At 48.0% G+C, this 23,593-nt stretch overlaps 1 protein-coding gene across 6 annotated transcripts in view; it reads left to right on the plus strand.

The window, feature by feature from the left end:
• ANO10 (anoctamin 10) overlaps positions 1-23,593 on the plus strand; it is a 211,958-nt gene that overhangs the window by 186,730 nt on the left and 1,635 nt on the right. The gene's annotated exons all lie outside the window — the stretch shown is intronic.

The following is a 23,593-nucleotide window of genomic DNA, read 5'->3' on the forward strand; positions in this document are numbered from 1 at the left end:
TTCAAATTAGCTTGAAGAGAAGACATGTAACTGTAGCCACTTGTTCCATCTCAGCGCGCACCTTTGGGCTGGCTAATAATCCCCAGTGGTGCTGGTGGGGCCTGGTGCCGTGCTGACAGGGCCGGGCTGTGGGGCAGCTGTAGGATTGAGGGCACAAGTAGAGAAGATGGCCTTGGAAAGGACCAGGACTCCTTTGGCCTCTAGCAAAGTGATGATGTTTCTGCAGCACACTGGGCGAGCGCTGCTGGGGCAGGTGACCACCTCGATGTGGAGGAATCAGTACCCCAGCACATCGCTAACGAGTTCACTCAGGAGCCCCCTGTGGGCAACTCGACCACTGACATAAAGTTTTAAAACACGCAGAGTAGTACCGTGCATCACTTAGGTATGATACATCTGGGGGAAAAGCACCACATCAGAATGATAAATACCAAGCCCAGGGGAGTGGTCCCCTCTGGGGGTGGAGGGTGGAAGATGAGTTCCAGAGGGGCTGCCAAGGCAGAATCCATTGTATTAGCAATGTTCATTTCTTAAAGAGGCTGGGGGGTGCTAATATATCATTCTCTCCAACTCCATGTCTTTGTGAAATATTTTGTAATTTTCAATGGGAAGAGTAATACTTCATAGATTTATGCGAATTAAACTTTCTTGTTAGTGTTCATTTACTTTAAGGAAAACCAGCAAGTGAGTGGGTATACCAGGGAGCCATCTCTTGTTACCAAGTTTTGCAGCCGTTAGGCTGAGGGGAAAGCCTACTGGGTGGTGTTTGAGACTCTGCCACAGCACCTGCTTTCACCCTGGGCACAGTGCCCTCCCCTCAGAGGCATACTTCCTCCCCAGTAAAACAGGGGTGCTGGTGCCAACTTCTCGGAGCGACTGCATAGGTTAAGGAGGAGAGCAAGCCTGGCACTCAGTGACACAGAGTAAACGTCAGTTAAACCTGCATCTAAAAATGTCATGGTTTTTGGACACTTTAAAGAATGCAAGGGGATGGTTAGGAAATGTAGGAAGATATTTGCATTTATCTGACTTATTATATCTATTCTGTTAGTACCAAATATTTTTATATTTATGGAAAGGACTCTGTTCTGTAATTAAAACAAAAAAAGCTATCATGCAGAATTGTCCCAATTTCAATTCATTAATTTTTCCAACCTGAAAAGAGTCTGGCATATTTTCTAACAGTCCATTTTGCCTGAAACAAATTGAACCCTGAAACTACTGGTCTGTGAAATGATGGAGCAAATTAAAAATGTGTGTAAACAGCCAGATCAAAATTAACAGGAGAATCTAACGGTATAAGCAGAAGCCCATTAACAAAAGAAGTGACTCTTTAAGTGTATTTGTGGCATATTTTTGTGTTTGCTGTCTTTTCCTTTTTTAAAATTTAATGTGTCTTTACACAAAGTGGTTTAATAATAGAACTTCAGCCTGGTAGGGAACCTGAAGTTTCGGAGTTTTTATTTTATTTTTAAAATGAAACTTTGATCCCCTTCGGATCGTGAATGATTACATGATGGAAGGTGTGTGTGTTTGATGACGCTGGTTCCTGGTAGTTCCTCCGTAAGTGCTGTGGCCAACCTGTCTTACTCAGGAAAAAAATACTATGGAAAGTGAAAAAACTGTGAACCAAGATTATTGATGCTTTTGAGGGCAAAACAAAATCTATCAGTATAGTTTTAAAAAACCTAGTACTGCTAAGTACTGACTAGATATTAGAAGCACATGCACATGTGTACTTTTCTTCCAGAAAACAGAGGCAGACTCAAGTCCATTTAGAAACATAATTAGGGAAAAGAAAAAAAGGTTCTTAGCATGACGGGCTGTGGCCTTGGTTCTTGACAAAGTTTGTCATACTTGACTTGTGGTTCACAGCATCCCTGCTCCTCGTCTAGCCGTGCTGTGTTCCGGTTGTCTCCCTTACACGGAGCCATGGTATCTCACTGTCAGAAGAGCTCTTTTAGAGATGTGGTGTTTTACAGATGGGGAACGAGACCATAGAGGCTCAGGATTTTCCCAAGCTTCCCAGCCAGCCAGCTTTCTATATGTAGCATCACTGCTTGGCCTGGCGAACTCCCCAGTTCTGCTTTCTGTCTCTAGGGATGACCTAGTGGACGTGCTGTGGGAAAGTGAGTCCACATGTCCCTGACACTTACTACCATCTAATAGGACTTCCTCGCTTGAACATATCCCTTTTACTTCTGCCTCCTCCAAAAACCTTGTTTAAACAAAAGGAAAATATAAGAAAAGCATAAATCCATTAAAAATGTTGGAAAACAAGAAAGAGTACCATCAGCTAACCAAAAAATGTTGAGAAATTTCTGTAAAATAGAAAGTAGAATAGGAAGGTTGGCAGAGAACTACAGCAGGGAGGCTGCACCCCTGCAGACAGCTCACTGCTGGGATGGGAGCGGCTCCGAGCTGAGGGCATTCCGGAGGGAAGGGAACCAGGAGCAGGCCCTCATCGGGGGCTCATCGAAGGAGCTCTGCTTCCCCAAAGGGAGAAAATTGGGATGGGGGTCCTATGGGAGATACTTGGGAACTATGAAGAATCTCCAGCTTACTCTGGACTTCCACAACCCATGGGGAAGGGACACAAGAAAGGCCATGGTACCCAGAGATGGAAGATGCTGAATCTGTGCACCTGGGACTTTTGCAATGTGGCTCTTCACATGGCCTGCAGATCACCTGCCTGCTGCCTGCAGACACCCCATAAACAGAAACAGGCTCGTTGGCATGTGCAATCTGCTACACAGAACCCCCTCCCCCCAATTCAGAGGGAGGACAAGGAGAGAGGAGACCCCTGGAAGCTACCCATTCTTGTCACCTGGTCTTTCTTTCCCAAATGTGAGTAGACCACCAAGAATCACCTAGTCCTGCTTTCAAAAATGTGAAGAAACCACCAAGGAGCATCAGATATTAGAAGAAAAGCCAATAGTATGAGAGAGAAACAGACACCAGAATGTACTACTGGTTTTTGACAAAGGCTCACAGACAGTGGAATAGAGAAAGGATGGTCTTTTCAACAAATGGTGCTGGAACAATTGGACATCCATGTGCAGAAAAATGAACATGGACCCACATTTCACACCAAAATGGCTCAGAGACTAAATGTAACACCTAAACTGAATTTTCTAGGGGAAAAAAAACGTAGTATAAAATCTTCGTGAACTTGCATTAGGCAAAGATTTCTTGGATGCAACTCTTAAAGCACAATCCATAAAAGAACAAATCAATAAATGGTGCTTCATCTAAATTAAAAACATGCTTTTCAAAATCTGTCATCTATATAATGAGAAAGCTAAGAGAAAAGCAGGAGAATCTGCTGAAACACTGTCCTGGGGGCCTGAAACGCAGATGGTTCCTCTCCGTGCATCAGAGAGCCGAGCTGCCCACCCGCTCCCCGGCTTGTGCCTTTTCTCCACCGGGCGGGAGCAAGAGCAGAGCACACGAGGCTGGCAAAATCATAGTTTCCTGAAATCAAAACAACTGTTTTTAGGAAAGCCACAGAGGAGTATACTTTCCTTGAATGCCAGAAAATATGGAAATTGAGAGATTTGGGAAGAACAGTGGTTTGGAGCCCAGCAGCTTTTTAGCTGTAGGCGAGTGAGCTAACCTTTGTGAGCTCAGTTTCTGCAAGATAAGGGGGACGCACTGCAAGAATTAGAAATAAGGGAGGCCAAATGCCCCACAGGCGCCACGCGGGCGGCCCTCAGGTGGCCCTTGCTGCGTTATGCAAGTGTGCCTCTTGGTCTTCTTGGCCAGCGCGGGGAAACGATCCTATTGAATGTGAAAACTACATGCAAGTGTAAGGTGTTTTTAAAATTGTTTTCTATAAATTACTAGCTGATCTTCTTGCTAGAAGGAAAGGTCTGGGCTCTGACATTTTAGAGGGGATTAAACATTCCTGTGCAGGATGGAAAAAATTCAAGAAGGAGCCAGGAAAACAAATATCCTGAAGAGACTTAGAGTCAAAAGGTGAGGGTAGAAGAATTTGACACAAGGGAAAAAGAAAAATGCAGAGCTACTGGTGGTGTGTTTATGACAGGAAGGTTTTCCCATAGAGGGTAAATCTGGACTCTTCAAGGGGAAGCTGCATGAAATGCCTTAGGACAAGAAGGGAAAAATCCTAGGCAGATCGGAGGAAGCCTGCTACTGACCACAAGGGGCCACAGTGCCTAGGGGTGGGACCAGAGGATGCAAATATAAGGCCAGCATTGCCAAGCAGAAAGGATGTTGTCTCTTTGGCACATATTGCCAAGATGTGAAAGCAAATCTGCCAACACTTATCAGCCCTACCAGTCACCCTAAACTTCCCGTGATTTTCGTGAAAATGAAGTGTGATAGAAAAAAACAGTTATAATACCCTGTGAGTCTTCACACCTTTCCCCTCCTCCCAGGGTGTTCTTTCTCTACTAGCTCAGTCCCTAGGCTTGTGTATAGAGCAGAATAATTAGGGGTTGGCGTGGGGTGGGGAGGGGACTGAGACGACAGGCTTGACTGCCTTACACTGGAAAGGGCAGATAAGAAAGGAAGAGATCTGAGAATGGAGGAGGGGTGGCAGACACCAGAACCTGTGAGGGCTTGACTGAGGGCTGCTTAGGGAGGGAGGTGGATGCCTGAGGTCACCGCCTCATGGGGCCGAGTGATACCGGCCACAGGGAGCTTAGCTCCTGGGGGGTCACTCAGGCTGCTTCGCTGTTGCTGTGGGAGCACTGTGCAGGAGAGGGGGACCTGGTGCTGTTTCGTGTTGGTGGTCAAAACTTTTTAACCAAAAAGAAAGGGAAAAACATAGCTGCATGGAATGTCAAAAAACATGATTTGGGTTTCTAAATGAAGCCTAAAATATCAGAGTATAACAGCCAACCGAAAGTAGTCCCTCAAAATACGTGAGAAGGGGACTGGCCCCATGGCATGGTGGTTAAGTTAACATGCTCTGCTTCCACGGCCCCGGGTTCATGGGTTCAAATCCTGGGCATGGACCTATACCACTCATCAGCCATGCTGAGGCGGCATCCCACATGCAAAATAAAGAAAGATTGGCACAGATGTTAGCTCAGGGCTAATGTTCCTCACCCCGCCCCCCAAAAAAATACACGAGAAGAACGAACTTGTCAGAAACTTGGCCAGTGTAATCAAAAGACCTTTAAACTATACCGTAAGGGAGAAAAACATGTCCAGACAAAGCCTTCAGACTAGGTAGAGTTATAAACAGCAGACATGACATATTTAGTTGAGAAGGTGCCCGGTAATTTACAGGAGAACATAAGAGCAATGAGATTTAGGAATTTTCATAGCCTAGGATATCTCTGGGTTCCCACATACAGAATAAAAGTTGTTAAATGGACATGCAGTATAACAATAAATCCATGAGTGAGCCTGTCCCAGGGTTGAAGAACAGCCTGGTGATGTCATTAGGAACTAGATAGCCCTTTTGTTTTTTCCCATCCAGCCATCCTCAGAATGTTGGCTTTCATCATGGCCACAAGATGGATGCCACAGCTCCAGGCATCATATCTTCACACACATGTCCAAAGGCAAGGGAGAAGAAAGGTGGCTTCCCTTCAGAGTCTCCGTACGTTAGAGAAGGAAATCTTGCCCAGAAGTCCCCCAGCAGACTTACTTTCAAGCCCCACTGGCCACGATTTGATTACTAGTGCATGCCCTAACTGCTGGGGAGACTTAGAAAGCATCTGGCATTTTCAACTTCTAGAGTGAAAGATGAGCTCTTCTAGTAGGAGGAGGGGACTGGTGGGGTGGGAAGGCACTGAGTAGCAGTAGAAGGGAAAGTACCTTGTTCTGGTAGATTAAAGTTTGTAAGAAGCTCTGAGTGTCAGGAAAATGCACACCCACTGGGAGATCCATAAAATGAAGATGGCAAGAAAAGGTGGTGAAATGCTCCAGATGAAGGAATTAAAAAAAGATTATTACAGGACTTCGATGATGAAGGCCAAGATGGCCAAGTTAAAATTTAATCAGAATAAACTGAAGATCTTGCCATTTATTTTTTTAAAAAATCAATCACAAAAGTACAGGCATAAAAATTTGACTAAACCAAGTACATGTGAAAAAATCAGGCCTGTCTCCTTGGCTGCAAGTTCAAATGAACTAGAAGCGAGGCTGCCAAAGAAGCTTATGTAACCAGAGGCTGCAGGAATAGAGTAATGTCCAGAACAAAGGGGCGCGACCCGAGGCCTCCTGGGCCCAGCACTGGCCACCTCTCCTGCCCAGTGTCTTTCTCTGGATTTCTCTGCCACCTTCATTCTTTGGCATTACGATCTCACTGCTCAGAGAGCCTGTCTCAGTGACAGCTCAGCAGACACCTTCCCTTGATTCATACTTGGTCAAATGCTAGTTTTTCCAGCCTTTCCTGACCCCTGGCTCCCTGGCCCCAAGTAGAATCGGCCGCTGCCCTTCCTATTCTGCGTTTGTGTGGGAAGACGTGGGTTTATAGAGACGTATAAGGGAGGAAGCAATAAGCAGGGCTCTGCTTCCTTGGCATCCATCACTCAGTAACCAGCTCTTTGGGAATCTTCATAGTGTGGCTAAAAGGAGGGTTTTTGTTTGCTTGCTTCCCAGAGTTACAGAGGTGGAGTTGAAAACTAGGAAAAGAGTCAAAAAGAAATGGTAAAATTCCTCTGTGATAACTGCGGGAGACAGAAAGAAAACCAGTGTGGCTGGAAGGAAAGAGAGAAGGGCTGTGGAAAGTTGGCCAGGAGTTGGCAAGATTGGATCTTGCACGTGCCTTATCCAGAAGCACAGGAAGCCACTAAAGGGGCTTAAGCATGGGGTGGAACATCTTTAGATTTACATTTAAGTTACATCAGAGTGGACAGATTGGGGAGGTGTAGCCAGAGAGGATATAAGTAGACCAGTAAGGAGGTTGCTTCACCAGTTTCCGTGATGGACTCATGTGAAGGTAGTCATGATGTAGAGAAGTAGGCAAAGTTGAGAAATGGTTAGGAGATGAAGTCACCCAAACTTGGTTTTCCGAGTCTCTTGTACTGTGCCCTTCACTAAGTGGGAAGATAGCCTGGCTCTAGAAGATGGTCTTGAGTTTAGTTTAGTCAATTTAGTAATATCCAAGGGAAAATGTAAGTAGGCATTGGTTAGGTGAGTCTTATGTGAGTTCAGAGGAAAATCTGGGCTGGAAATAAAGAAGCACGTGTGCTCTGCATGTAGACGGTTGCTGAGACCAGGGGTGTGTATGAGCTCTCTACGCTGTCCATGGTAGCCTCTATCCACCTGTGGCTACTTAAATTTAAATTAGTTCAAATTAAATCAAATTAAAAATTCAGTTCCTCAGTTACACTAACCACATTTTAAGTGCTTAATCAAACATTCCCATGATCACAGAGTTCTGTTGGACAGTGCTGTTGTAAAGGGAAAGGAAGAGGGGGCCTGGAATTGATCCTTGAGGAATGCCAACCGTTGAGGGCCAGCCCAGAGAGGATGGGCCTGCAGAGCAGATGTAGAGGAAGGAGGCAGGAAGGCCAGGTAAGTTGTCATGTCGCACTGTCAGGGGCAGAAGTGTCAGGAAGGAGGGAGTGGCAAAATGTCAGATGCGGCTGTGAAAGCGTCAGATGAGGACCAGCACGTGCCCTTGGATTTAACAGTATGGCCCTGAGGGGTGACCTTAGAGGGAGCTATTTCAGCGGGATAATAGGGCCGGGAGCCAGTTTGGAGTGGTTGGGGAGCAAGAGGTGAGAAAACAACCAGGAGAGAGGGACTCTACAACAAGTTTGGCTGGAAAGGGAAGAGAAGACTAGAATGTCAGCTGGAGGAGAGAGTGAGGGTAAGGGGTAGAGGGGAGAGTTTTATTTGTTTAATGAGAGAAACTAGGATGTTTAATAGCCTATGGAGAATTCTAGGCATTTATCCCCCAGAGGTACTCACATCTTCATAAGGATGCACACGTACGCACCCCTAACCTAAATATCCTGGTTTAGGGGGACTGGTTAAATGAATTATTCTGGCCATACAATAGAATTCTTGCAGCCATTCAATTGAGAAAGAACTTTCTACAATTCCTGATATGGGGCCATCTCCAAGATTTATTAAATTATTTTGCAAGATGCAGAACAGGGTATATTATACTACGCTTTATATTAAAAACAAGAAGGTAGAGGGGCCAGCCCCGTGGCGTAGTGGTTAAGTTCAGTGTGCTCCGCTTCGGCAGCCTGAGTTCATGGGTTTGGATGCTGGGCATGGACCTATAGCACTCATCAGCTGTGCTGCGGTGGCATCCCACATATAAAGTGGAGGGAGATTGGCAACAGATGTTAGCTCAAGGCTAATCTTCCTCAGCAAAAAAAGAAAAAGAGAAAGAAAAAGAAAACAAGACAGTATATATTCCATAGATATTTTATACCAATATTCAAAAAAAAGAACTTCTGAAAGAATGATCATGAAATTGGTAATGTAACAAGAGATTACCTCCAAGATGAGGGACTAGGGGACACAAGTGGGAGCAAATCTTTTTTTCACAATTGTTGTTATAGTGCTTGATTGTTTTAAACTATGCACATGTGTTGTAAAAATAAAAGATATTTTTTAAGGTCATTAGGAAACATTTAGTTGAGAGAGAGAGGTGACCCCCCTCCTGCATCTCTGGCCAGGACCCTGTGGCCCTTTATTACTCCACTGAGCAAAAGTCCCTGAAATCAGGTTTATTTTAACATAATGAGTTTTTGTGATGTTCCATCTTAATCATCCCATATTATCTGTTGCTGGATAACAAATCACCCCAAAACGAACGTTTGCTGTGTCATCTGCAGTGAACTTAGCGGACTGCCCCTGGAGGCTGTAATCAAGCCGTCAGCCGAGGCTGCAGGCATCACCCCTCCCGGGCTCCCGCATGTGCTGCCGCCGGCCTTGTCCTTGTGGGCTGCCGGCCGGAGACATCTGTTCCCACCACGAAGTCCTCTGCACAGGGCGGCTCATGAGGGGCAGCCGCTCCCATCAGAGCCAGCGAGTGAGAGGCAGAAGCCGCAGCCTCTTCATAACCCTATCTCAGAAGCGACAGCCCATCGCTCTTGCTCCCTTCCAGAAGTGAGTCACCGGGTCCAGCCCTCCTCTAGGAAAGGGTTCCACAAAGGGGTGGATTCGAGGGCAGGGACCCTTGGGGCCATGTAGAGGCTGCCTGCCGCAATCCCCAACGCAGCTCAGGCGAATACTTCTCTCTATGGTGATGTTGATTCGCAATTCATCAAAATAATTTTTGTATCATGAACAGAAGGGAATTCATGCTTTCATCACTATATGTTTTTCCTCAGAATAACCAGTTGCTGTTTTCATCATTCTGCAGTAATACTTTAGGGACTCCCACCTGTTTTTGATACTTTCTGAATTCTATCAATTTGATAAAATTTGGAAAGTTCAATAAAATAGGAAACTGATCATCACTTCACCCTTCAGAATCGCTTAGGGAACGTTCTCTTATATTATGTAAGAGAAAGTCCTTGTTTATTTATTTATTTATTTATTTTTTTTTTTAAAGATTTTTATTTCTTCCTTTTTCTCCCCAAAGCCCCCCAGTACATAGTTGTATATTCTTCGTTGTGGGTCCTTCTAGTTGTGGCATGCAGGATGCTGCCTCAGCGTGGTCTGATGAGCAGTGCCATGTCCGCGCCCAGGATTCGAACCAACGAAACACTGGGCCGCCTGCAGCGGAGTGCGCGAACTTAACCACTCGGCCACGGGGCCAGCCCCCGAAAGTCCTTGTTTTTAGGAAGCACACACTGTTGTGTTTAGGAGCGAGGGGCGTGTTGTCTGCAACTTACTCTCAATTGTTTCAGAAAAAATAATACAAAGAGAATGATAAAGCAAATAGGGCAAAAGTGAAGCAGTTGGTAAATCTGAATGAGGGTATTTGAGACTCCCTTACACTATGCTTGCAGCTTTTCTGTAAGTTTGGAATAACATCAGAATTAAAACTTTGAGCAAAAAAAAAAAAAATACCCAGACCCTTCCCCAAACCTGCTAAATGAGAATTGCAAATGGGACCTGGGGAACATTTTATGAAAGATCCTCAGACGTTCTGATTACTGATCAGCCAGGTGTGGGGCTCCCTGCGTGAGAGGCCACCTCATTTCACTGAAAACTGTCTGCACAGAGCATCTGAAATTGCCCGTTGGGCTTTTGGCTTCTTTGGGAAAAGGTGGCCGTCCCATGAGGTAGTGTTTGTCCCTTAACCACCACCCTTGGCTCTCCTCCAGCTGGAGAATTGGCTTCTCAGAGGGAACAGGATTTTGATGGCGGGGGGGAGTCTAATTTTGAAGCCCGGGGAGAAAAGACCCCCCAAGGGTGTCTTTGTGGTCACTGTAAAGGGCAGAAGCAATTGGTCTCAGCACAGAACTGAGCATAAACCCTCCCCACCATTCCTCTTTTGGCTCACCCACAGTGCTGTGCTACATCTCAGGGCTCTTGATCACTCCCAGTGTAAGAGGCCCTGGCTGAGCTTACCCTAGTGACCGACCCCTGCCCCACCACCATCTGGTGGGGACACTAACAGGCAGACAGCATAGTGCCAGCTCCCACACCAGGGTCCTTTGTGCACAAGGCACAGCCCAGCAGGATCACATGGTACAGCTTGCCAGTTGGCCTGTGGCGGGCTGAGGGGGTTTCATGGAAGATGTGACATGTGCATCTGTGTTTTTAATGAGCAGTAGTAATTCACAGGTTTATGTAAAGGCTGAAACAGGCTGAGCCTGACACCAGAGACCTGCTGCTAGTTGTGTGTGCTGTCACGGAGGTGAGGATGAGAGCCACAAGTGGCCTGCCGCAGTTCGCTCAGAGCTTCCTGCACAGCAGCCCTGCCCCGAGGGACCGGGCAAAAGGGCAGTGGGAAAGGGGTCAGGGAGTGGGCCGGAGAGGACTGGGAAAGGAGACCTGAGAGGTGGGTTCAAGGTCCAGCACAGGTGTATCAGCCTGGTGGCCAGAAGCCCAGGTGTCTCCTGTCCTCTCCCAGAGGCTCCCAGTTCTTCACAGCACTTAGCATGGTTAGCCTGTTATTGAATCCCAGAGGCGGGGCCCAGGGGACTCTGCTTCCCTGAGGATGGAGAACATCCCCTGGAGGGCAGGAACTCGAGAACTGTGGGCAGAGTTCCTGTCTCCCGTCTATCGTTGTTCGTGGTGAGCACTTGCACCTGATGGGGCTTTGTTTGGAGATAGTTGTCCTGTCATTGTGTTGAGGCCTTTCAGCTCTGACTCATCCCACTGTTTTGTTTTGTTCCATTTCCCTCTAGTACATGTTTTCCTCTTGTGGTCAGCCATCACTTCCTCCCAGCCCAGGACATTTGGCTGCTGCACTGTACATGCCTGGGGAGGGACTGGCTTTTCTAGCACATGAGGAAGTCTTGATACTGTTGCCAGTTCCTTTTTGAAAATAAGAATAGTGGGCTTTGTCCCTAAGCTTATTTCATTAATCATTGTGGGTGTTTTCCTCTTCCCTTCCAATGGTTTTCAAGCCCTTTTAATTAAACCTAAATAAGTAAGAGCATTTGTCCATGTGCTTTGCCACGTACTTCTCTGGAATGACTGGTTCAAAGGGCAGAAAATTTATATACCCCCAACCTGGTACAACCTCATGACTGCTTATTTGGCGCAAGCTTGTTTGCTCGACTTGTCCACAAAACTTAGGGAAACCTTGGTTTGCTTGTCAGTTAACTGTGAATTAGCTATGGGCTTTGCTAGGTGACAGAATCACTTCACCAAAACCTGGCCATGTGCTTCTGAAACGTTTATTTCATCTCCTCTTAACAAAATGACTTGTGGGTTGTTCAGGGTAATAGGCCAAAATCATCTATATTTTATGACTTTTACCAGGGGACTCCCTCTTAGCAAACAGCTTGTTTCTTTTGCTCTCTGCTATTCTTGGCTTCACCCAAGAAAACAGCAGTAATGGTAGAGGAAGAACTAAATATTTGAAGGCATGTTTAATTCAGCACCTATTAGTTGGATCAGCTTGTGTTTCTAAATAGCAAAGCAAGGAGGTAGAGTGCTCTCATACTCAAGATATCGTGACTTTGGTTAGAAACCTTTGTCTGCAGTGTGCTGGCTGACAGCTTAACCTAAACTGTGACTGTGATCTCTTTCCCAAGGGTTGGACTAAAGAGAGCACTGATCCCATGGGCTAGACACCATCTTTCTAGAACTTTCCAGTTTCTGAAAAGTGTGTTGGGAACAGAGAAGAAAGCCATTGCTGCTCTCAAAGCGTAAAATACAGCCGCATTTTGAGACTTAGTGCATAGAACCAGGTGGAGTTGGAATGGAGAGGGTACTGGGTACAGCTGCTTTTCTGCAGTGGTTTCAGGAGTCTCGCAAAGTGTGTTTGAGTGCCGCTTCTGCTATTTTGCACACTCTTCTGAATGTGCTAGGTAGATAGAACGACCACATTTTAGTCCTAGCTTTTGTTCTCTTTCTGAATTCACAATTCTTTTTCAATAACACACCTGACTTAAGTGGTACTGGCCTTACCTAAAGAACCAAGAACATTTCTAAGTTCACCTGTGCATTTAGGGCTTAAGAAAAATCAGAACTTTTTTTTTTTTTAAAGGTATGCTTTTTTTTTGGTGAGGAAGATTGGCCCTGAGCTAACATCTGTTGCCAATGTTCCTCTTATTTTATTTTATTATTTTTCTCCCCAAAGCCCCAGTACATAGTTGTATAGCCTAGTTGTAAGTCCTTGTAGTTCTTCTATGTGGGGTGCTGCCACAACATGGCTTCATGAGCAGTGTGTTGGTCCGTGACCAGAATCTGAACCCGTGAACCCCGGGCCGCTGAAGTGGAGTGTGTGAACTTAACCATTATGCCCCTGGGCTGGCCCCAGAATGTCTCTATTTCCATTAGGTGACCAGAGGGTGAACCTGTGATATTACAAATAGAATAATAAATTAGCTGTTATTATATTTCCATTATTTTAGGAAAAAACCAAAAGAGCCTCTGGAATATGGTCGGAGACAGGGATCAGCCCATGCATTTGCAGATGCCACCCCTAGAGCCTCACCTGACACTGCCTGCTCTGCTTTTGGTGTCCTGGGAGCACTGCTCTTCAAGGCTGAGAGGGACACGTGTGTCATGCACTAGGCAGTTAACCGCTGATTGACTCCATAATGAATATCAGTGAAACTCTGTAATCATTGCAGTTCTGAAAACCCTGTCTCAGCCCATCCAACAGTGACACATACACCACAGACCAAGTCTACCTAAGCACACGCACACTCAGGAGAAACCCAATGGGGTTTGATTAGGCTGTACGTGGGGAGTCAGCCGTGAATGCTCCAATTTCTTCATCCAGGCTCTGTGTTCTGATCTCTCTAGGGTCATGGATTTCTTTGTTCTCAAAGACTTAGAGTACATGTTTGCAAAAATGTCATTTCTTCCTCATGGACGAAGCTGTGCTCTGCCCTCATGCAGGCGTTTGTGTGTGTGTGTGTGTGTGCGTGCGCACATGCATCATTATGCCCTGTTCCTTTAAGAAAGGTTAACATCCAATTTTGGATTGTAAGTGAAAAAGGGGAAGTTGGGAAGCCACAGATGTTCCCCTGAGTGTGGGTAAACCACATTCTCAGATCTCCGCAGGGAGCCTTTTTTGGGGGATGCAAACCCAGCCCTGGGCTGAGCTTGGCCCTCGGGGGACTCCTTCTGGGGCAGGCTGCGCTCGGGAGAGCTCTGGTGCCTGCCACCAAACCAGGGGAGGAAGGAGTTGTCCTGCTGTCTGTGGACTGCCCTGGCAGAGCAGCTGTTCCTCGGGGAACTGGCAGCACCATCCACTTAGAAGGTGAACTGTTCCCCATCTCCGTTGAACAACCCCGGGCTGGCAGCCCCTGGCAGCCATGTGTTCACAGTGTTCCGTGATGTCTTATGTAGCCACAGAAGCTGGCCTCCCCCCTCGCAGTTCTTTTTTTAGAATATTTGGGGAAAGATGGAGCTGGGATCTCATGCCCTCTTCCTACCGAGCCCAAGCCACAGGCCATGCCCGGCTCCTTGTTGGACCTCTGCTGTTAGGCCATCTAGAAACTCAGCCTCCACCTTTGCCTGACAGTGCTGCTCCCTCCTTCTCTCCTCACACTCTCCTTCCTGCCTCGGCCCCCTCATTCTCCACAGCACCCCCAGGACGAGGCTGCAGGTGTGGGAATAACGAGAGGCAGTTAGAGCTGAAGACAGACCTTAAAGCCTAATGCCAGATATGGCTGTTCCCAGAGTCCAGTGAAGAAGACAATGTCAGAGCACTCCAAGTTCTAGTCTGCTTTCCCATCTCAAGATCGTTCCTGTCTCCTCCCCATGGAGACCCCTGTCTTCAGCCCTGCCGCTAGGAAAGCCCCTTGCCTGTAGGGTCCAAGGGTACGCGGGTGTTGCTAGACTGAGAAGCTAGTCAGGGCAGGTGGAGGACAGCTGGGGCTGCCTGTCATGGTCCCCTGCCTGTTCTCGCCTCCTCATACCACAGTCAGCTGAGCTGGACACACATGTGCATACATATACACACATGCACACATGTGCACATATGCATGTGACTTTCAGATAGCACAGATCTCAGAGACCATGCAGCAGCCTGAATCCCTACCGAGGAAAAGACACCTTTCCATGAGGACAAGCCACCTGCAGAGACCCAGCCCACAGCGGGGTCCTTTTCCCACTGTCGTGAGGAACAGTTCTGGGTTCTCAGACCAGGTCTCAGGGCTCCCTGCACAGAGCTCAGAAGACTCTCCAGGATGTCAACATGTCTTTCCTTTTTTTTCTTTTTTCATTCCTTTCTTTCTTCTTTTTTTTTTTTTCTTTTAAGTAATTTATCTCACATTGCCTGCAGGAAGGAGGCTGACCATCAGCCAGAAACAGAGGAACTCCAAGATATAGTTTCTAGACCAGGTCTCCTACTCTCAGTGGCTCAAAGAAGCAGGCAGATTCTTGAAATCACAACTTTCCTGGAGGGGATCAGATCTTCAGGCAGGGTCCTTGGGCTCCAAAGGCAGAGGGAGCACCGAGACAGTTTACTCGCCCTTGTCCACAGCAAGGGGGAGGGAGAAGATGCCTTCCTAGAAGAGTTAGAAACTCCTTGAGGGATGAATTTCATGCCAGTGTAATATTTTTAATCAATTAAAAAAATAGGCATGAGCTTTAAAAATCATCCAACCAGTTACTAACTGCACCTGTGACAGTGTCTAACCTCGACCCGTCCACCTGGAGGGAAGGTAGTGGGAAGATAGCCTGTTGGGCAGAGGTGGTCGGTGCTGTGGGTTCCCTGGATGGACTTCAGTGGCCTGTTGTCACCAACTGGGACAGCGTTGTGTCACGTCAGTTCTAGATTTCAAAAAACATTAACTGGCTGCCTAAGTGTGCTCAAGACCCTGCGACATAGCAGTGAGGAGTGTTCCGTGACGTTTCCGTCAGCCTGTAGTTAGCTGTCAGTGTTGGTTATCGGGCTGCCGCTCAGCCAGGAGGGGATGTAGGTGACGGAAAGTTAAGGTGAAATGAAAGCTGGAGGGAGAAGCAATAACTGATTCTACTCAACGAGGCTTATAGATGGAAGAGTGGGAATTAGCTGTTCTGAGGGAAAGGGATGTCAAGTGAATGAAGGCTAGAGTCCCCGCCTAGCCCTGACGGTGCTTTTCTTGGAGAAAAAGATCAAGCACAATCAAGTCAGCCATTCCTGGCTCCAGCTTTACCCAGGCCCTTCACAAGTGGTGCGATGCCGGCAAGTCCACTCGCAGCTGTGGGCGCCCAGCGGAGTAGTTCTTTTCAGCCAGGGGACGGGACCGCCCCAGGGGGGCAAGGGTGCATGTTAATATCTTGGGCAATGGAGGCAATATAGAGTATTGGTTTGGTTTTAGTCATAATATTGCTTTTGAAATACTAAATGGCATTAATGGAGGATATAGCTATTTGTGTTTATCAGAGGGCCATACACTATTTAGACAGGGAAAAAACCAATACTACCCTGGGAAGATCCTAAAGATGGCGGGAAACACTTGTGCTTTCTCTGCGAGCTGGAACTGTGCCTACGTTTTGCAAGGATCTTTTTCCTCTTTGGTGATGGGTGAGATGTTTCTGAAGGCTGGAACCCCTGCAGCAAACGGGGGCCCTCCTCGCGCCGCACAGCTCCGCACCTCCATGGGCAGGCCCACAGAAAGGGTGTGGGCAGAGGTGCAGCTTGCCCTGTGGCGGCCATTCCTACTCATCCTGCTGTCTCTTTCCTGGTGGTGACCATCAGTGTTTTCTTAGCTTAGAGGTTATTCCCCCTTGATGTTTAAGGAAAATGTTTATTTTAAATTTTAAAAGAATCTTTGCTTGAAACCCTGGTGTGGGCCATGGACGGTCTCCTCCATTTCATTTAGTAGACTGTTTACCTCAGCCTTTTATTTGCTAAACTCGCTGGCTTTCCCTTTCATACCACCGTGAAATTGTGTCCCCCCTACTCCGATCAATGGGAAGCTCACTGAAGGAGACTGTGGGGGTTTCCTTTGGAGCAGCTATTTGCCTTTGGTGTCTGTTGTCCCTCTGTGTCCACTGGCCTGTCCACACCCACCCCCCAAGCTGAACCCCAAGCCCTAAGATGTCCCTAAGTATCAACTCTGGACTCACAGATGGAAGATGAGGGTTGACCAGATCATCGTCTTGGCCTCTGCTGGGCACAGACCTCTCTGGGTCTCATCTCCCAAGGGACCCATGTGCTACACATGGGGCTCCCTGACTTTGGCAAACTGGTGCCATGAGAGAAGAATGCTGCCTCCCTCCCTGGCTCCCCAGGCTTCTGGACAGGAAGGGAGTGACATCCTGCAGCCCCTGGCACACCCTTCCTCCCAGACTACTGCCTACATTCAGATCAGATGAGTAAGTGATGCGGGGAAGGTCTTGTCCAGGAAATGCCTCCTGCAGACTAGATGCTGCTGATCATCTGGATGATCTGAGCAACTGAGTTAATGTCCTGGTAGCATCACTGGATCTGTCAATATCATGGGCTGATGATAACTGATGAGATTGGCGACCTTTCTCTCTTCTGATAAACAGCCCAGTGCCGTATTGTCGCAGAACCTGATGGAGGATGTCCTCCTGCATTTCACTCTGCAAAATAACATCACACCTAGAGATCCAGTTACTTCAGTGAAAGATGCTACTAAGAAAGTAACTCAGGGGGTGACTCCATGGTGTAGTGGTTAAGTCTGGTGCACTCCGCCTCAGTGGCTCAAGTTCACAGTTCAGATCTTGGGCGTGGACCTACACTACTTCTCAAGCCATGCTGTGGAGGCAGCCCACATACAAAATAGACGATGATTGGCACAGATGTTAGCTCAGGGCTGATCTTCCTCAAAGGGGAAGAAAAAGAGGAAGATTGGCAATGGATGTTAGCTCAGAGCGAATCTTCCTCGCCAAAAAAAAAGTAACGCAGTTTTTAAAAAGAAACTTAGTCGTTTGTCCTCTGATTTAGGGGCAAACTGATCACCATTCTGTTTTTACATAATTACTTGCCAAAATACAAAATGCTTTTTTTTTCTTTCTCATACAGAATTGGTGTAACCTTTGTCTGTCTTTCCTGTCCCCCATCTGGGGACATGCCTTCCACGTCTTCCTCACCCTTGCCCTTGACACATATTTTCTTACTTATGTGGTCATGATGCACATAGCTGATGGTCATTCCAGAAGTATCGATTATAGTTTTTTATATATATTTGTATTATTTTATTTCCTTATGTTTAGTCATAGCTTGCTTTTGCTCTTAGGGACACTGATTCTTTTTATTTCCAATTACACTTCTATTTTATAGATTCCGTCTGCATTCTGACCCAGTACTACTTGGTGGGGCCATACCGTTCAAGCCCCTGAGTGACAGGGTTAAGGCACCTTCCACCCAGGCCTGGCCTCAGGCCACTGCTCTGCTGTCCCCCTTTGTGGATGTCCCCAAGGCACTCCAGACCCCACTGTTCTTATTCTCCACACTCGTATCTGGATATTTCCAAAATACATCCATTCACTTCAGCTGCCTTTTAAGCAACATCTGTTACCAGTTCTCTCTCCTCGTCTAATAAAGGAGACCGCGTATCTTAGCCTTTCTTGTTCCTGAATAATTTATGACTATTTCTCTTCCCCCTTATGTGTTTAGTAAATTGCACTCGGTGCCAGATTTGGACTCGCTGGTCTTCACACCTTCCTTCGCTGGATAGGCTCCTTAGCGGTTTACCATCCCCAGCCTCCTTTCCCCTGGGTTAGCTGTGCAAGCGCTTGTGCTGTTGCCAACTGACTTTCCCACTGCATTTTCCACATTTTATTGTTCTTGTGCCCTTTAGAAGCCTTTCTTAAGACACGCACACACAGATTTCTGTTGTTTTCTTTTTTAAAATTAACTCTTAAACTTCCTGTTTGGAGTTTTAAGCAACTTTTAAAATCTTGCTTAAATTTGTGCTTACAGGTCAGGATAGGGGTTAACATAGTATGCTCTAGAGCCAGAGCCCGTTGGTTTAGAGATTTAGCAGAAGCAGAAAATCTGAGCTGTGTGGGACAGGACAAAATTTAAGCCTCACCAGGAATCCAAAAACTACCAGCAGACCAGTCACGGGATGGAAACGTAATCCACCCAAATCGGAATGTCACAGCACAGGTGGATCCAGTGGGTAGCTGGGTGACGGTATAATAGTCTGAAAACAGAACAGAGTCGGGAAGCACCATCAGGCAGGGGCCGGGCAGCCTGCAGGTTAGCGGCCCAGGCTCTGGAGTTAGACTTCCTGTGAGCTGTGTGCCCTTGGGCAGGTTTCTCAACCTCCCTGTGCCTTATTTCCCTCTTTAAAATGATGACAATGGTATGTCTCTCAGAGGGTGGTTATGAGGAGCAAATGAGTTAATAATATATGTATAGTTTAGAGCAGTGCCTGGTATGTAATATAAGTGGTGGTCACTGTTAATTTAAGTTATACACAAGTAGTAGAATATAACAGACATTGGAAGTTATGTCACCACAGCAGGAGGAAAAGAGGTTTTGATGTATAAGCATAATTAGAAACGCGGGAATGGGGAGGTGGGGAGGTACGGAGCGAAGATTCACGTGAAGCTGGTGCCGAGGAACATGTATGAAGCATGCGGCTGGTGCCCCAGACACACCTGCCTGAGTCCCACAGCCTGTGGGAAAATCTAGATGGAGTGCTGACGCCCAGGGTGCCAGAGAAGAGTCTGTTACACTGACCATTAGTGATTTCGTGTGGATTTGGGATAAGTAGAAAGGATCACATTTAGGGTGCCCATGGCTTGGAGAAAATATCAGCACCCACTGATGGAGTGTAAAAGGACAGAGGCAATGAGCAGCTCTGATGGGGGCTTTTTGCTCCTATTAATGTTTCCCAAACCTGGGGAGGTGGGTCACTCTCATCAGTTTGCTTTGTCGTTTTTTGTTAGCATTCAGTGCCTTTCAGCCCCCTGCGGGACTTTGTGGCCTGTGGCATTGGCAGATGCGTAATGACTGTAACAGCCCAGATCTGAGAGACGCAGAAGCGAATCAGGCGCACTCGGCCCACTGTCCGGAAGCCTCAGCATACGTGCACACCTGAGGATGGATGGAGAGCGAGCCTCTGCCTCCGCAGGCCCCCCACTCTTTATTGGAAGTAATTTCTATTCTCAAAATATCTGTGAAGTTTTCTTTTTAAGTCCCTTAAACTTCTGCTTTTGGAAATTTTGCTCTGAAACCCAAATATGCAGAGAACGCAGGGTTCAAAAGATTATTTAAGAAGTAGAAATTTTAAAAATTGTTTTCTTTTTTAAGTTGAACTGACGTTTATCCTCTCCAGGCTCAGCCCACGCAGTTAGTGAACTTGTGGACACCAGCATCTCACCGGCTGGGTGAGCCGGGCCTGGCTAGACTCTTGCTTAATTTTGCCCTGACTCTAACGACATGGCCTCTCCAGAGGGAGAGGTGATGGATGTGACTGCCCCCAGGACAGCCCGAGGGACCGCTGTCCCTACCCCTTCCTGCCCTGCCCTGCTGCTGTGGGGCCACGAGAGCCTGACGGCGTCACCAGGCACTGGGCAGATCCGGAGTTTTTAATTGTTATATTAAAATATGTTCAGAAGACTGCTTGTTTGAGGTAGACTTTTCTCTAGACCTAACAAAAAAATATAGTCTTTGTGAAAATGTGATACTTCAAAAGGCCCAGTCTTTACTTTCTTTGTTCACTTGAATGGCCAGACTCTTGCTTAATTTTGCCCTCACTCTAATGACCTGACCTCAAACAGGTTGCTTAGGCTTCTCTCTAGAGAGAAGGATAGAGGAGACCTGGCTCGTGGTCGCCAGGGCAGGTGCAGAGTGTGGGCCCGGCTGTGCACGGGGGAGGCTCCCAGCCCTGCTCCCTTCCTGAGGGCTGGCAGGATTTGGGGGAGCCAGGTGCCCCAGGTGCTGTCGCTGAACTGCACTGGCCTGCGAACCCAGTTCCTGTATGAGCTGCTGCCCCAGGACAGCCTTGCCATGAGGCCAGCATCCCGGCCACTGAGCTCTGCTCTTGGAGAGCCAGCACGGGGCCAGTGAGGCCTCCACTAAACAGGAGGAGATGAGTGCACAGGCTCTTTCTGTGCTTCGGCCAAGAGCTGCCCAGATATTGTCCTTCTGTAGGTGGTTGTTGCTTTTGGGGGAAAGAGATAATGGAGTAGTTGCTAACAGATTGCAAATCGGGCAATAATGTAATCAATTGGTTGTGATTTTCTGAGTGCTGAATAGAAGGATCCTGAAGCTGATTGTGAGCTCAGGCAGGGAGAGTCTCTGCTACGAGCCTGGGAGGGCAGGGGCCGTCCCAGGTCTGTGGGAAGCATTTGCTGGTCTCAGAAAACATTTCTGAACTTCCCCACAGGGAAATGGGGATCCGGTTATGCATCCTTTCTCAGGTTAGCTGCGTGTTTGGCTAACACACTTACTGATTAGGTTCCTATTGTAATCATTACTAATAATGATGCAAAAAATTAGTCTGTGCTTTTTAAAGAGTGATTTGGAGCATGAGTGTTTTGATGAGTCATGAGTTGGATTCCATTTCTCTTCATTCTGATGCTTTTTGTAGGAAACAAGTCAGTACTATTATCCTGCTTATATTTTTAATAAGGTTTTGACTTAAGAATCCCCAAAGAAGCCAGATTTATTTTAAAGGGGATAATGTTGCTCCCTCCCACCCCACCCCCAGGCAGGGTAGCTAAAGCAAAGAAACCAAAGAGCTGAGCCACAAGAGGCGGCCTGGTAGGGGAAGCAGGGCCTGTGCCATCATCCCCTACAACTCCAGCTTGCTTATTTGTGAAAGGTGGCAGACAACAGATCAGAGACTCCCAAGCTTGGGGTGGTCCATGGAGAAACTTCCAGGGTTTGCTGAAACTTCAAGGTCCTGGGATCTGCTACAGACCAGCGAGTTAGCATCTCGGGGAGGGGCCCACGAGTCTGCGCTTGACAAGGCCTCCGGACTCTCATGTGGCCCCTGGACCGAATGATCGCCAGAGTTCCTTCTGATCAGAAATTCTGTGCTCCTGGAGTTAATTCTACCAATGCTCACCATTTCCCCTGGGCGGGGGCTCAGCCCCCACCCTGCCTTGCTCCTCTTCACCAGGAGGCGAGTGGCAGTGGGGAGGCAGCTCTGTTATGAGCTGCATGACCGCAAACTGACAGGATTCAGACCCACGCGTAGTAGGCAGCACTTGGTTTAGCACAGAGAAGCCATGTCAAGGCCAGATGGCTTCTGACTCTTTCAGGGGGACGATGGAGGCCTGCCCGTCTGTACAGGAAGGTGTGGCTGTCGCTCACTGAGCTCCAGGCCAGTTTCCCTCTTCACCTTGGACAAGCGGGCTGTTGCAGCTCGTGTCCCCTACGCTGCTTAGCTTGTTCTTTGGGCTTTAGCTCCAGGTTTTTAGTTCTGGTCCTGCCATCTGCTCAGCGTGTCCAGCTGGGGAGTGCAGGAGACTCAGGGTGTCAGGCCGAGCCCCAGCTCCCCGCACAGCCCACCGAGGCTCATCACTGTCCTGGTGACGGCCACAGGGAGCACAAGCCTTCCCGCCGCATTTCCTTTGGGCATCACAAAGCTCCTCGAATCTGATCAAGCCCTGAGGGACCTGGCCACGGACGGAGGGGCTGGGGCTGGGTGTGTCCCCACCCACCAGACTGTGGGGCCTGATCTCTCCTCGGCTTGGAAAAAAATAGTACTCGAGGATAGGAGAAGGAAAGGGCCGAAGTGGAGACAGGTGCTCCTGTGCAAACTGCTCCCGCCGCTGGCCTGAGGCACAAGAGGATGGTGGGGTCCCTAGCCATGGTCCCTACCTTAGCTACCAGCAGTGCAGTTCAGTGCAGATGACCTGTGACCTCCCGGACATGCCCAGGCTCTTAAGAGCTGCCCTGAACCTGGCAGGCACTGCAGGTGGGGAGGAGCCCAGTCGGGTGGGTTCTGAGTGCCTTCCCCAGTCTGCGTGAAGCCCCCCAACTTTGGGCCTGAGAGAAGGGGCATCTCCAAAAAGTTAGAAAAAGTCACTTAGTGCTGGGTCATCCGGGGGAGAGGGGCCATCAGACAGCAGCTGGCTGCTGGCTGCCGAGGAGCAGGAGGCCCCTCCTGGAGATCTGCAGACACCTCCACAGGCCTCGCCCGGTGCCTAGGGGCTCCAGCCTCGGCCGCACACATAAGTGGGGGAGCAATTTGCACCTCGCAGGGAGCCTGAAAGTCTCCTTTGGATCAAAACCCATTTGATCAAACCCCATTCTGATTTTCCTTCCCCGGCGGAATGCTGGGGAAGTGTGGCTGGAAGATCTGTGACCAGCTAGGGAATGCTTTATCCTCATTATGCTTCTCGTTTAAATTTATTTAGCCTTTAACTTCTTATGGTTACTTGTCAAATCAGAAAATAGATTCATATTCTCTCTCTCTCTCATACAAAGACATTTCAAAAGGTCTCATAAGTATTAAGTGACACCAACTAGAAGAGCCTGCAATGAATCTGGGCTGAAATATCACAGTTTTCCTGAATGGGGATATTTTACATCAGTAGTCCACAGGCTAAGTGGGCTCATGAGAGGACGGGAGCATTAGTATTGGAAAAGGTGGCAGATGCCAAAACTAACTTTCCAGGGGATGCTCACCTGGCCTGGCAGTTCTGCTTCTCTGGCTTGTGAAATAAATCAAACCGCCTCCACCGCCCTGGCAGGCTGAAGGCCACAGGGACACTGCGGCTGGGGCTCATTTGGACAGGCGTAGCCTTCGGCCAGCGCCAACTCCTGTGCCCACCCCCTGCTCAGGGCCTGCAGAAATACTGCGTCCCCTGCAGGAAGAGCCCCTCCCCCGCAAACTGGTCACCGTGAGTCCGCCCAGCACCCTCCCCCATCAAAAGCCATCCCCTAAACCTGCTTCCATGTGGAGAGCAAGGGCCAGGCAGTCCTGTCCCCAGCCCAGATGGAGAGGGGTCAGCCTCCAGGAGCCCATCTGTGTGCTGCCCCAAGGGAGACAGACCAGGCTCAAAAGATGAGCACTGTCCCGAGTGCAGTGGGGACTCCCGAGATGCACAGATCTGAAGGATCCTTGAGAGGAGAAAGCGGGGTGAAACAGGAGGCAGAGCTTCCGGTTTATAGTCTGGGAAAGGGACCCCTCTCCCTGAAAGCCAGGGG

This window comes from Equus caballus, chromosome 16 (genome assembly GCF_041296265.1).
Source record: "Equus caballus isolate H_3958 breed thoroughbred chromosome 16, TB-T2T, whole genome shotgun sequence".
NCBI classification, from domain to species: Eukaryota; Metazoa; Chordata; class Mammalia; order Perissodactyla; family Equidae; genus Equus; species Equus caballus.